This window comes from Rhyacophila brunnea, unplaced genomic scaffold (assembly GCF_057557595.1).
Source record: "Rhyacophila brunnea isolate RB1 unplaced genomic scaffold, BYU_Rbru_1.0 scaffold_5, whole genome shotgun sequence".
Taxonomy (NCBI): domain Eukaryota; kingdom Metazoa; phylum Arthropoda; class Insecta; order Trichoptera; family Rhyacophilidae; genus Rhyacophila; species Rhyacophila brunnea.
The window spans coordinates 9059672-9065671 of record NW_028233170.1 but is presented as its reverse complement, the minus strand read 5'-3'; the positions used below and the strand labels follow the sequence as shown (position 1 = coordinate 9065671).

At 32.9% G+C, this 6000-nt stretch overlaps 1 long non-coding RNA gene across 1 annotated transcript in view; it reads right to left on the bottom strand.

Moving 5' to 3' along the window:
- Positions 1 to 2877: 2877 nt before the first annotated feature.
- LOC147066008 (uncharacterized) overlaps positions 2878 to 6000 on the bottom strand; it is a 38475-nt gene continuing 35352 nt past the window's right edge. The window contains exon 2 of the long non-coding RNA XR_015071668.1: positions 2878 to 3170. This is a non-coding gene — a long non-coding RNA (uncharacterized LOC147066008). The remainder of the gene's footprint in view (positions 3171 to 6000) is intronic.

The window sequence follows — 6000 nt, the reverse complement described above, 5'->3', positions numbered from 1 at the left end:
GGAGGATTTTTAACTTTTGACATTTTTTTGTTTTTTACCTGTAGGTGATTATAAATATCTAACAAGTTTATAATAAAGCTTAGAAAGAATACTGTCATTATAATAGGTACTATTATATAATATTTTAATAGGCCTAATATGTCACATTTGCTTTTTATTTCGTAATTTTAATTAATTTAGTTTTAGTCGATTATCGTTTTTAAGTACTTTCCTATGGAGATAAAAATTCGCCGTTTTTACACAACAAAGCTATTGGGGTACATATTGTATTTTCATTAAAATCTCGATTTCGCCAAAATGGTTGATTTGCCCTTTTTACAAAACACCGACGATATACTATGCCCTCCATAGCCTTCCTACTTCCAAAAGTCACTCTGCGCCACTGCTATAAATAAGGTAAACGGTTATTAATTCGCTGTGTACATAATATTAACATAATTGACTTTTTTAACTTTATGGCTCCCATAAAAATCACAACGAATCGATGAGTTAAGTATTGCAATTATTTTGAAAATTGATTTATATTAAGTAGATAGCCGGGCATCCGTCGAGCTGTTTTCCGGTTGATCTACCAAGAAGAAGTTTATTGCCGAAAATAAAGTATAAACAGAGAAATTTCATTGCAAATTATGAAAAGCATAATCGCGAAACGGCGTAGAAATTTAAAACCTTATCACAATTTATTAGGGGCATAAAGCCCGCGAAAGGGCCGATAAATCGTAAACAGCCGAGCACACTGTTGCCCGCGATAAAAGGGCCAATGAAAAAAATTACCCCCGTCACGTAAAGCAATTGGGCAATTTCCCGTACAAGTGCATTTGTTTACATTTTACAAGCATTCGCCCGCTCGCCTAGCCTATTTTATTTCGCTGCCCAGATTGTTAATTCTTCAATTTAGCAATGCAAAATTAGTATTTACGACAAAGCAACTAGTATAAAGGAAGCTTAATATTATTAATACATACAGAAAATACGAGTTAATAATCATTGTATATACAAAAAGAGGAATGAGTGGATAAAGAAGCAGACAAGGGTTTGCGATGTAATAGAGTTCATTAACAGCCTCAAATGGAGATTGGCTGGACACGTAGCTCGAAGACGAGACAATCGTTGGACAAATTTTGTCATCTAGTGGTATCCAACAGGTACAAAACGTCCGCAAGGTAGACCTAGACCGCTGGTTCGAAGAAATTATAAAGTTCTGCGGAAGTACGTGGCAACGCAACGCACAGGACCGAGAGAAGTGGAAGCAGCTTGAAGAGGCCTTCATCCAGCAGTGGATAGATTCCGGCTGATGATGATGATGATACGGTGACCATGTTTTCATAGAAAAAATAAATGACAATTTTTAATGTAAAATTTACTGAATATAATAGTAAACTTATAATGTTTTTAATTATAACGTGCAATTTCCACGATAAACATTTTGAATTATAAAAAATATATATTTAAAAGAATTTGAACCATTAAGGTTCGATTAATATATTATTATGATCACGTTATGTGCAGTCACGTGATCTCACAGTAAGCTGCCGCTACGGGAAAAAAGTGTTTCATGTAATTTTTCTTGGTGTTTAAAATTTTATCAGACTGATGCTCCCATCCCGTAGCACATGTTGAACCTTTAAACGATTATTTTCAGTTAGCAAAATCTGCCGAAATCGCCTGAACAATAATGAGGTCACCTCACGCGTACCGCACTGCATCGATACCCGCATGGCTCAATGAACGTTTTTTATCATTTTCTACATGTCTACACATTTTCTTTTGGCACTATGTATGTTCTATAAGAATGTTGTCTAGTATCTGCAGGTTCGGTTATGTTCAAAAATAATAAAAGAATAAAGATTCTAGATACCAATACATTAGAGTTGGCACTCTCCATCATTGAATTTATAGATATAGTAATCGTTCAAAATATTCTGCGGAATGACGAAGCCATAGACAAATTTGTCGCCGTGACAACATGACAATACGTGCACTATAATGTGTTTGAATCTTTAATTTCTTTTTGTATCACGAGAAACAAACTGAAGTGGTAAATGATATAAAACTAGCCATCAAATAATATCATTATTTCAATAGTTTTGATTGATCTATTGGAAGAGTTCAGTAAAGCAGCTGTATACATGCCTGCAACGGTCTTAAATCCAGGTCCCACACATCACCACAAGTCGCCACAACCACAACCACAAGTCGGACAATACTTAGGCAACCTGTCCAACTAAAATTTAGTTTAGTTGAAAAATAAGTCATACTGATTTATAGAACATAGGTAATATTAATGTAAAAACAAAAAAATAGCTGGGAAATTATGAAAGTCTTGTAATAAATATGTCTGTCAATTTTTCGTCAGCTGAATACAGAACTATTAATTCTAACTCACATTTGAAATATTTCAGAAGGGAGTTCTTTGAAACAACCTACTTCAATATTTTATTATGTTTATAGATAAGTGTATACATAATATTTTAGTAGGACTATTGATGAAAATAATGATGCATAAATGAGTCTATATAAATAATAAATGAATTAATAAATATTACGATGATTCAAAGAACACTGAGAAAGAAGCTGGGTGATAAATGGATTGTACTGCATATTTTATTAGGTATACCTACATAGTAGGGTTTGCAATTCCGAGATCCTACTAGGTTTGAATCCCGGGTTTTTTATTGGAAAAAAAACACCGTATTTTCATACACTAACAGCGTATTCGTCATATTGTAATATAATAGACTTTATGAGACATATTATGAATATGGTTACATGTATCTTTGTTTATTTTTCTTTGGCATGTTGTAAACATCTTGAATATAATATTTTCTTGAACACTTGTTTTATCCTTCTAAATAATAAATAAAACACTTTTAAGAATTACTATCCTTACAAAATTTTATTGCTTCATACTAATTCATTAATATAATAAAACATCGCATTTTAAATTACAATTTCACAGCGTTGAAACTAAATATCTATCTCATCTTGATAAAACGAATTCAGAATTGTGGATTTTCAAGTCGTAAGTTTATTATTTTAAATGCAATTACACTTATTGCTGAAACAGAGGCCATGTTCATATCCTCGGTCCTTGCAGTAATGGACGCATGCATCAGAAATATTTTCAACAGCTTCGGTGCAAAGACTCTTCGCCAGGAAAAATCCAGGAACTGCAAAAAAGGAGAAAACAATAATTTAAAAACAGGCGAAAATATGTCTTACTTTTTATCAGGAATTCGATGCATGTACATTCTGTTATTTTAAAGTAAACACTCAAAAAGTTAGAAATGGGCGACAAAATAAACAAATACATGGTTATAACCAAAGAACAGGGAAATCTACTACAGGTGGGATATTTAAAATACTAGTTATGGTCGCTAACTGTCATGGCGTGATGATGTGTGACATGGGATTGTCCCGTAATAGAAGTAATTGTCGTAATTGTCGTTAACGTAATTATTGAAGGATCCCGGTTGGAGCTAACCCGCAACGTACAATGTCCCGGAATTCCAGAAAAACAAAATTTTCCGAAATATCGAGAATTATATATCTAAAGAAAACATCATCGTCGAGAATTCGAGATATTGTTGCTAAGCAAAATAACAAAGGGAAGATGAACGGAAAAACAAAGTTGCCGGTTGCCGGTCACAACCGGAATTTTAATAATAATTACAAGATAAAAATAACTTTTTATATACTTACAACGGTTTTACAACAATTATTATGCTCAATATGCTCAAACTTCTACTTGATATGAAGTAAATAAAAAACAAACAAACAAATATAGAATACTGAAATGTCATTTTGATTTCCATAGTAACGCACGTATATATTAATAATTTAGTTGCTAGGACCACCCACTTAGCAACCAATAATAGTGGATTGGATTACGGATTTCTTCCGAAATAACTTTTCATACAAAACAGAATTAACTGAAAATGAATTCAATTCTACTTAAAGATCGCTAAAAGTATTAAAAAAATGCATTGGCACCGTGTTCCGATATATTCTAAAAGTTTCAAATGTCTAGCTAGTCGGGAAGTTAGTTCAAAATCGATTTCAAGATTTGTACTGGATAAACAACCACCGGATAAATAAGAATACGAGCTAATAAAAACGTTGTAAAAAAAATCGCCGACAGAACTAAAAAAAATCTTGATAAATCAACAAACCTATCTCGAATTCTCGAGAGAACAGATATTCTTGAATCTTGAGAAATAAAGCCGAGAAATCACAAACTCTACGACTGATGGGTTAGCATTTACTATGTGAGTTTATCACTGTACTTACCTAGTCACCACATTATGTGGCAATAAGTATCAACTAAATTTGTGGTTATAATAAAATGATAAGAACACGAACAATAATATGTGGTAAGTACATTTCAGATAACAACCTTATTTCGAAGTCATTTAAAAAGAAAATTTTAATTCGGTCTTAGTATATGATAGATTCAATGTTTTATTGTTTCGTTTATTGGCAATAACACCAATAAATCAAAATGTATAATAAATGTAATATATAATAATTAAAAGATAAAAAGAACTTTTTATATACAACGTTTTTAAATTCTGTTGAACCATATAAACTTGACTTGACTAGCTTAAACGATCAACAAAAAATTGTACTTGACATGTCATATTGATTTCCATAGTAACGCACGTATATATTAATAATTTAGTTGCTAGGAGCCCAGACCCCTAGCAACCAATAATGGTGTCGAAATAACTTTTCATACAAAACAGAATTAACTGAAAATGAATTCAATTCTACTTAAAGATGGCTAAAGGTATTTAAAAAAATGCATTGGCATCGTTCTCTGATATGTTCTAAAAGTTTCAAATGTCTAGCTAGTCGGGAAGTTAGTTAAAAATCAATTGCAAGATTTGTACCGAACAAATAACCACCGGACAAATAAGAATACGAGCTAAGAAAAACGTTGTAAAATATTCTATATTTAAATAATAGCATGCATCTCGACAAGTGTGTTTCTAGACTAATACCGCCTTAACACGTGCATGGATTTACTACTGACAGTACGTATTATCGCGACCATAACAAGAAAATGCACATGTAAACACGGTTTATCGTTGCAAGATTGCATGCATGGATCAAAAATAATTATCGGCTTCTGAATTTTTACTCGAGAGTTGCAACTTGCATGACGTATACGCAACCGCAGTAAAACTATAATGGCGAACCTACGGACTACACTGCGCAAAGCATTTTTATGATTACAAATTTTCACAACCAGCCAAATAGCACCATGAAATGACAACAACGCGTTTCGTTTACGCTTGAAGAATGAAATTGGCGAGACAGTCAGCACTTTTACGTGTAAACAGTTATTATCGCGATAATTGAATTTACACACTATCGTTGCCAGTAAATCCATGCACGTGTACTCCGGTACTATACGTTTTACGGTACAGTACTAAACAATTATTGATACTTCTAATGGATTCAAGCTCTGTACTATTCCATTTAAGTCGTTTTTTGCGACCCGGGTTTCGCCTTTCGGCATCTTTCGCCTGCAGATGCCGAAAGGCGAAACACGGGTCGCAAAAAACGACCTAAATGGAATAGTACAGAGCTTGAATCCATTAGAATTTAAATTCAAATTCCATCAAGTACCTTCGGTCGAAAGTATTAATATTAAAATTATTGATACTTTATAAAAAACAGTTTTTACCGACCTAAGTAGGTTTGGATATCTTTTTTTATTGTTGTTAACTATAAACTGCTGAATAAACTGTATCATTATAACCCAATTCGATTAATATTTCAAGTAACAACCACTAGTTAAAATCGTCGTAATTAAGTAGGATGCCCGTAGTTTAAATGGGAAAGCACACTGGCGGGAATCCGGCGGATACAGGTTCACCGTCGGATGTTGTATTTTTTTTCTACAAAAAGATTTTTTTTAGTGTGTACCTAATATGCATGAGTTGTTTTCAAATTATGTATGTTCAATTAAGTGTTTGGGTTCAGTTTATATTA